The sequence below is a fragment of the Symsagittifera roscoffensis genome, chromosome 1 (genome assembly GCF_963678635.1).
Source record: "Symsagittifera roscoffensis chromosome 1, txSymRosc1.1, whole genome shotgun sequence".
NCBI classification, from domain to species: Eukaryota; Metazoa; Xenacoelomorpha; order Acoela; family Convolutidae; genus Symsagittifera; species Symsagittifera roscoffensis.
Genome location: NC_087062.1, coordinates 86,412,201 through 86,421,915, shown reverse-complemented (window position 1 = coordinate 86,421,915; position 9,715 = coordinate 86,412,201).

Here is a 9,715-nt window from a genome sequence, read left to right as displayed (position 1 = left end):
TATGACAGGTTTTTCCGTTTCATGCAGAGAACTTCTTTTGAGTTTGACCTTGTCTGGGAATGGCGTGGAGATTGTGTGTGGAGGGGATGCCTGGTTACTCGGATCTGTACGTATACTTGAACATCGAGGTGGTCATTGTTCTAGTTCAATGAAGTCCTTTTCTGCGAAGTCAAGTCGTACTCTAAATCCTTTGAGTTGTGATTGTGGGCGGCATATTGATTGTGGTTGGCCATTCTTTTTCGAGTGTAGTGGGGTCATCTTGTCTTTGGATGTTCGTCTTTGGTGTTGTATGCTGATCTATATACTGCAAGATATAATTTACATTTTATAAAATTTTTATTACTTTAATGTTTTAGTTATGATTTTGGTTAGTTGTTTTCACAAAAGCTTTTTGTTTTAGTTCGGTTATTTTGAAGAGTTACTCACCCTTGAGTAGCTCTTATTAAAAATAAGAGTGTGGTCACAAAGCGTGGATGTAGCGCGGTGGGTTAGGCCGGCTATAGAGCATGCTCAGGACGTCCTCTTCTGGTGGGTTTGGCCAGGAGTGGGAGTATGATTGCATGCGGTTTTTGTGAGAGGTCCTGTTATGTGACAACGTTTTATGTTGGGTTTGTTGTGGTTTTTCTTATGTTTTGTTGGTTGTGTCCTTTTTTCAAAAATCAAATTGTTTGTGGTATGGGTTTGTCTTTCGACTTTTTTGTGTTTTATTATTTCTTTCTTAGACTTTATAATAGTCTTCAAAAGAATAAATTATCCAGTTTTAAACTGGGTTAATCCGGTTTGGGTACCGTTGGTTTCCTTTTCTTTGTCATGCTGTTATTCTATGATTTGTGGTGTTTAGTAAGCTGCGTTGGTTAGTGTTGTTTAGTATATAATTCCTTTCCAACCGGGTTAAAGGAAAGTTTTGAAACTTGTTATCGTGTGTTAGAGTTGTTGAGTGTGAAAGCTTGAAACTGAAATTCATTATTTTAAACAATTCTTCGTGGGCGAGCTGTGCGAGTGTGGATAGAATCTTTGTGCGAATGAATGGAAATATCAAAAGGTTAGTACTGCATTTTCGTTTTATCAATTTATTACATAGAAATTCAAATTTACTGCTAGTTGTTGGGGAAAATTAAGTTACAAATTTTCATCATTATTAGATTTACTGCATTTGGGAAAAAATTTATAAATTAAATTACTTCATTGGTATTATTTTTATTGAATTGTTTGGTGCAAAAAATTAATAGAGTTTTAAGCAGTTTGAAGAAGTTTTCAATTTTTATTTTCTTTTGTGAATTTTTCAGATGATCGTTGGATGAAGGCTAAAATTTTAAAGAAGACATGAATAAAGATTGGTTAGTTTCTAATTTTAATTTAATTAGTTAATAATATGTATAATTCATACTTACCTGTTAGTCGTCGGGGAAGAAACCGTGGGGGAAGATGTCGTGGATGAAATCTGAAGTTGTTAGTAATTTAGCTAAGATGCGGATGATATTTTTAGTTTGAAGCAGTGGCCAAAGCAATTGAAGTGCTTTAATGGTGGTTAGTTCTTCAGTGCCAACTGCAAACTCATAAGGTGTGTTTTGGATTAGATTATATAATTTGTGATTGAATTTAGTGTTGTGGATGAATTCTAAAATGGGGATTTCTATAGGTTGAACAAATTCGTGTGGGAGAAGGAAGGGTCGGGATTCTTCTGCGTTGAAGGTCTTGGTGATGGGACAAAAAATATACATTTGGGTTATGGGATCATAATTTTGAAGAATACCATGAAGGTTAGTATCTTTAATGCAATATGTGAAGTTAAGAAAGAATGGTGAGGTGTATTTGGAATTGATGAATTGAAAACGGTGGTGTGGTTGTCTGGAGGGAGTGTGTAGGTCGAAGTGATTTTGGATAAAACGATAATATGTATATGTGTGAGTTTGTTTAGTGCGCAACATAATATCGTGTGAGCAGTGCAAATCTCTTTCATGTGGTGCAAGGAAATGAAAGGTTAGTGAAAATATTTGGAACTTTCGTAGGCTTGCGTGTCTGTTAGTGCTTCTGAGATGATGTGGTCAAATTTGCGATCAAATATATTGAGTGTAAAGACATATGGTGTTTTAATGAAAAATTTTTCTTTGATTTGTGGGTTAGCGAAGCGATCGTCGTCTAAGAATTGATCTTGGTTAGTTCTGATGATGTTATGATCGTAATATTCTAGCGTATATTCGTTAGCTCGGGGTGCAGTGTATGTTTTTAGTGATTTTTTATATCCGATGTAAGTAAATTGTCTATGTGTTAGTGGTGTGGTGAGTCGATATAGCATATCTTTATTTCTTTCTATATCGATGTGAGTATTAGATAAAGGTAGGCAAAGGGGATTAGTAAAATGATAATATGAGGTCCAAGGAAGGGTAGGCATTAAAACGTGTTCGTCTACAAAGTTACGTGTTTCGTTAGTGTCGTGAGGGGTGTTTAAGGTGTATTGTGGAAATGAGGGTAAGGTGATAGCTAAAAATTCTTTTGTATTAGTGTGATTTGGGTGATTTATATATTCACGGGCTGTTCCTGGTTTTGCTGGGAAAGGATGGTTGGGGAACTTTCTTTTAAAGGTGCGGTAAGCTCTATTAGTGCTGAGTGAAGATTCAGTAGATGTGGATGATGGTGCTAATGATTCGGTATAAATTGAAGAGGGTGTAGGGGTAGGAGGGTTGGATGAATCTATTGTGGATGAAATTTGATTTATGGTGGGGGTGTCAAGGTGGTAGGGTTGTTGTTGTAATGTAATAAAATTATCTAGTTCTGGGGAGATTTGGGGGGCATCTGGAGAATTGGATGATCGGTCTGAATGATATGAAGAATAGGTTGGAGTGACTTGGGAAGCATAAGAGGGTGTAGAATTGGTGGGGACAGGGTTATTTGGTAGCATTGGTTGAAAAGGGGGTTGGGAAAAAATTGAGGGGTTGGTGTGAAAATTATTGGATGGAGATGGTTCAGAGTCGGCAAATTCATCGGGGTTTCAATATTCGGGTTATTGAGTTGTGATGTGGAGTATAAAACTGAGATGTGTGAATTAGTATCGGAATTCGTGCCTGATGTTACATTACTGGTTGGGAAATCGGGTGGCGGGAAAGCAAAAAGTGGTATTATTGTAATTGAAGTAGTGAGGTTGGTTGGATGGGAATTTGAACGGTGTAGGGATCCAAGTTGTCGGCTCATCGTGGGCTAAAAAAATTATTATTTTGAGACTGAAAAGCGGTGGTTTGGGGTTGTTCTATAATTTGTTCATAGGTATTTTCATCTTGTGAGTGGTGTGTCATTATATGTTGGATGGGACTTTGTGATATGGTTTGTCTAAAATTTGGATTATGTGTTATTGCTAAGTTTCGAAAATTACGTGGGACTAGGGATAATGGATGGTTATGTGGTAGGAGTGGTAACTGTGGTGCTGTTGGCGTTGTGTCTACATTGTTATGTTCTTCGTCGTATGTGTTCTGTCTTGTTGCTATTTTTGTGTTGTATTCTTTTATTTGTGCATCTAAAAGAATTTTGTTTATTGATGTAGAAAAAATTCCAAAAAATCCTGCAAATAGTATGCGTGCTACACTTGCTTGTCTATTGACTTGTGTGTGTATAGCACATGTGTTATAGATTCCTTTTAAGAGTGAAAAAAGAAATCCAATAAAGTTAAACATTGCGTATAAAATAGTCAATTTTTCTAAGATGTAGTAGGGCCATCCTAGAAAATCAAGAATTTCATTCTTGAGTGTAACAAAGCTAAAAATATTGATAGGTGATATATCTTGGGGACGGTATTTTTCACCGTTTAGATATATATAATCTTTAATGTCTTTAAAATATCCGCTATAGTCTTGCGTATAGATGTCTGCAAATCCTGCGGTTTCGGCAAGTTTGCGTAAGTTTTGGTCAATTGATTGTCTTTGTATTGTGTCCATTTGTGTTAATAATTCTTGGAATTGTTGTGTTCTAATGTGATGTTGTATATCGGATTTTGAATATATGTCAATTGATTGTAAGTCTATATTTGGGTTTCGAGCAATAGCTCTAATGCTTTCAGGTGAAAATTTTTTGAGTGATTGCATTAATGTGGGATATGGGGTAAGAAGGTAAAATTTATCTTCATCAGGGTTTAGTTGTACTTCATTGTGGCTATTTTCTGATCCACATGGGACTGCGGTATCCCAGAAATAGGTTCTTCTTGAAAGTGTGTCAACGAAATGTACTTTATTCTTATAAAAGATAGGGATTCTTTTATAGCATCGTTTGTCTTCAAAAACATAAAGTGGTGATACTTTTTTGGTACAAGTATAAAACCATAAAATGTTTCCTTCGTAGTCTAAAAAATTTGATCTATTTCCTGATAGTAAATATCCTGCGTAGGGTATTTTTAATACTGCTAGTGCAAGTGATTGTAATATTTGTGTTCTTTCTAATTCGCATAGTTGGTGTAGATTTTCTAATTCGGAGAGTGACATTTCTTGAAAAATTCGGCTAATCGTGTAGTCTAGTTTCATATCTAAGTGAATATCATAGTGGATATTACCGAAATATGTACTATTCATTAGTGATAGTTCTTGTAAACGTGTACTTTGATCGTCTTGGGGCTTTAAATGTCCACCAGGTTGACCTGTATTTTTTTGAAAATGAACTGGTATGTATGATGTTCCTTCGTTTAGAGGATGACCTGTTGCATATGGGTCGATTTTTACTTTTCCAGTGGTCATGTCGAATCCTTTTTCGTATTCAACTAATATCTCGGAGTATTGTGTTTTGTGAAGTGGATTTCTGTATTTACATGCAAGTTCTGTTTCTTGATGTATTTGAAAACGTGTCAATTTATTTTCTATATTGTCTATGTTTCTAAAATTAGAACTTAGTTTTCGTGATGGATGAACTTGTTCATATGGAATTGATTGTATAAAATATTTTTCGTGAAATTTTATCATACGAGCGTGTATTTTTGCTACTTGAAATGTTGTACATGTGTCTTCGGGGAACCAAACAATTGTTGCTTGTGTTCGTGTTGTAGGGTCACAATAGCCTTGATCGTTTTTACAAGGTATTCGAATTCCTTGATAGATCATTGTGTTGTCGGATAAATCGCGTGTGAGTTGTATTTTTTCGAGTTGTATTTTCCAATCAAAAAACATGATTTCTTGATATCCTTTATTTTTTGTGTCTGCTTTGCAGTTTGATGGGTCATTTATACCAATGTGTGGTATCCAGTGTTTATCGTGTATATCATAAGTTAATCTTCCGTGTGCGCCGTTGTATGGGTATTTTTCATCTAATTTTATATGTCCTTGATATCTTTCAAGTTCTGCTTGATGTACAGAATCAGCAAAAACTTGGAAATATACTAGTTTTCTATCTGTGTTTTTTATTTCTTGTGATATTTAGTCTGAGTAACTCGTTTTTACAATCTTCGGGATTGAGATGTAAAAGTCGTTCTATATTACTCTGGTAGAATGATTCATGGTCAAGTCGGTTTTTATTTCCATTTGAAACTTGTGAACAATGAACTTTCTTTTCAGAAAATGTTGCTGTGAATTTATATCCTATAACTGTTGTTGCTCGGGCTTTTGAATAAAGTGTTGCGATTACATTTGTAGTTTCTATGGCTTGTGGTTCTGTTTCGCATTGTGATACTTGATTTATTGCATATTTGTGTAATGTTTTTTGTTCGTTTTCTTCACAATCGTAATGTGTTACTAATAAATCTTGGGGTCCTGTGCGGGGGGAAGGGTTTATGTTTTCATTTGAGGTTATTAGAAAAAGGAGTTGGAGAAAAATTAAAATTTTTAGAATATACATGTGTATGACAATCCTGAGTATGGGTTATAAAATGTGATGTAACCAATTGTCTTTTTGGTATATCTGTCGTATTGTATATTACTTCAGTTGTTATAAATGGTGGTGGTAGGGATTGAGCTGTTATATTTGGTGGATTTAATGGATAGGGATGTTGAGTAATGTTGTTTAATTTAACCGTGATTTCAAATTTTAATTGTAGACTATTTTGTTGGAGTATTTGGATGTTATGAGCACGAATGTCTTCGTGAATATCTTGTCTATATTGTAGTCTTTTTAGTGCCCAATTGTGGAGTCGGTTACTTTCTAGGTGTTGTCCAAATAATGGTGGAGGTGCTGTGAATGTATTCCAGTCTAGTCTTAAAGGAATATTTGTTGATGATTGTTCTCGATATCTAGCGTCGAGGTTATTTGGGAAATTTAAGTTAAAAGGTGGTGGTGAAATCTGGCTTATTGATGGTGTTGATGGTAGTGATAATGTTTCTGGTAGTGATGAGGATGTTGTTGTATCCGTAGAAATATCTATTGGATCATTGATTAAATTTGGTTCACCTTGTGTGAATGAATGTGTTGTCCAATATGGTAGTCGTGATGCTTGGTTTGGGGGATTGAAGGGATTTTCACGTATTTGTTCAGATGTTGGTGTTGAACCTAAGTAATCTGATGGTAGGCTTGAGGTGCTACGTTGTGAAAGAAGCGTAGGGGTTTCTGGTAATATACCAATGGGGTTTTCTGGAGTGTTTTGTGATGGGGATTGAGGTATATCAAATTGAACTCGGGGAGTTTGAAAATTTCTGTTTCGTCGAGGATGTATATATTGTCTATTTATTTCGACTATATTTTGGTTTTGACTAGGATTTCTTATTCTACTTAATTCTTGTGGTAGTGTTGGGTATAAGTTATATGTTGGTTCGCTTAGAGGTGCTTGTCGTTGAACTGGTTCTAGTAGTTCTGATAAGCGAGCGTGTCGTTCTTCAAAGGTATATGGGTTATCTTGAAAAGATGTTTGAGGATTTTGGGTAGTTGAAGGTGTTGTTGGGTTATCTTGGGATGTTGTCGGTGAAGACTGACTGTGTGATTGTTGGTTAGCAATTTTTGAGGGTTTTTTGATTGATTTCTTTTAGTGAAAAAATTTATGTTTATTATAGTATTCTTCTAAAAAAAGAATTAGGAGAATTGTTGCTAGGGCGAATGTGATGATTGCTTTTTTTATACATTTGCATATTGTCAAGATGAGGGATGATAGAAATGTTATAAAAATTACAAATAGTAAAAAAATATCGGTTCTACTAAAAATGGTTCGTATCATTTAGATAAGTTTTGTGAATCGTACCTGTGGATATAGTCAATAGCTTTTGAAAGTTGGAGGTATAGTTCAAAGAGGGAATAGAAAATTAAAAAAATATTGCAAAAAATGATTAAGATTATTACAAAAGATTCAAAGATATCAAAAAGAAATATTGTAAAAGTTTTAAGTATCATAAAAAATTGTTTGAGGTTTATGATAATTATAGTGACTGATTGAGAGAAGAGCATTTACGAAATGACTTCTTGATCGAATATTTTTTGTTGTTTGGGGCAATTTTCAAGTGTGGTCGGATTATTTATTGGTTTTTTGACAAGTGGGTTGAGTTTTGTGAAAAATTGTTGGGGGCAATTTTTATGGTGATCGGGAGGTCTTCTTTGTCTTTATTTTCATTTGTCAAATGATCTGGGGTATTTTCGAGATTTTTATACTTTAGGCTAATTAAAATGGTCGTTCTTTTACTTTAGGCTAATTTAACATATTTGTTTGGGGGGTATTTGAGGGCTGAGTTGGGGAAATATTGTTGATCTTTGGTTTATTAGATAAGGGAGGGTTATGATATTATGGTGATATTTATTTTAGTTGTCAAGTTGGAGTGGTTTGCTTATTTTTGACCTGGAGGTCGTAAAGTTATAGTTATAGATATGCCTGGAGTTTAATATCGTTCGTCTAGTTGGTTTGTGTTAGAGTTAGAGAAGGTGACGGATTGGATGAATCCTATTGGCTAATTATGAACTAGAATCGCTGCGTGTTTGTCAGCATGTTATTTTGAAAAATGAAAATTCAAAATGTTTCAAAGGTCTAAGATTGTGAAATACAAAATTAAAGTTGTTTTTGAAATTCGACTTTCTTTAATATTTTAGATTGTGGGATGAATAATTTATAATTTTTACGTGGTTGATTTCTAAGTCGTGAAGACTCTCTATGTTCCGATTTGTCGATTTGTTCTTGGGGTATTATTTGTTCTGTCATTTTTCTATATTTTCTTTTTTTTTGAGATGTATTTTGATCTAGATTTTTTGTATTGTTTTTTGTGGTGGTTGATTTTGTTATTTGGTTTTTGAGGTGAAAATCTTTTTGTTCCTTTGTTGTATTTTCCGTATGTGGGTCATTTTGAATACTTTTTAAACCTGTAAAAGAATATAATTGAGTTAGTTCGCGGAGTGCGTATTCTTTTGGATAATAAGGTAATAGGTTATTTCGGTGTTGAACGATTTCTTTTTTGTCTGAGTCGGTGATTTTATATGTGACATCAGTGGGTTTTGCAATTATTTGGTATGGTCCTTTACGAAGGGGTTGTAATTTTTTAGAAATTCCTTTTTGAGTATTAAAATTGGGTATTAAAACAAATGTTCCAATTTTTAAATCGGAGGCTGGTGTAAAGCGTGAATTTATTTGTTCATTAATGTTTTGCCTTTGTAACAACTATTTTGTTACTTTTTGGTAAATTTCATTGTGTTTTTTATCTCTGTTTAAAATCCATTCGGTGTGTGTACCGGAGGCTAATTTAAGAATTTGTGGGTGATGAAAATGATCTTCATCATGTGTATGTAAAGGTATGTTATAACAAATTGAGTCTTTATTTGGTTGACAATAACCTTGTGCGTTTTTATGAGAGTTTGCTGTAAACATTATTGGTTTGCGTGGCTTTTGGTTAAAAACCATTTCATATGGTGACATTTCTAGAGTTGTCGTGATTTGTGAATTATATGCTAGGGGAAATAATTTTACATCTGCTGACCATTCAGTATATCTTGTATCATTTCCATTGATGATACATCTAAGATATTCTTGTAGTGAACGGTTCATACCTTCGACTAAGCCGTTTGTCCAAGGTGCGTGAGATGTACGTGGTTTGTGTTTGATGTTATATAGATGACATAGTGTGATAATTTCATTATTTATAAATTCTGTACCGTTATCTGTAACTAGAATTTCTGGTAGTCCAAATTTGGCTATCCAGTGTTCATAAAGCGTTGTGTAAGCGTAATAAGCGTTACAATGTGGTACTGGGTTAAGTGCTACATAATGTGTAAATGCGTCAACAATTACCATAATGTAGGAGTTTCCTTCGGATGAGGGTGAAATTGGTCCTTTAGTATCTAATGAGATACGGTGGTTAAAGTACAAACATTGTCCTTTAAAATCTTGTTTTTGTGCTATTTGTTTTTGATTTGGGTAAGGTTTATTTAGTTGGCATACTATACAGTCATTGCATAGTACTTTTATCCAAATTGGTGCATTTGGGAAATAAAAGTTTTGTATGAAATTTGAATATGTTTTCTCTGATCCAGAGTGTCCTTTAATATTTTGTGTATGTGAAATATTAAAAGCTATAAGAATCATACTTAAAGGGAGACAGGGAACTGTTGATTCATTTAATTGGTATTGTAGGAGGTCTGTGTTTTCATTAATTGTTGTATTTTTAAATTTTCGAAAATATCGGAGGAGTGTTTTATTTCCTAAAATTGTGGTATCTGCTTTTACGGGTTTAGTTTTATATTTGTGCCATGATTTTAGTTGTCTAATTACTGGGTCAAGATTTTGATATTGTTTTAAAGTATTAATTGTAATTTTATCTGTTGGGGGGAGAAAAATGTTTGCAAT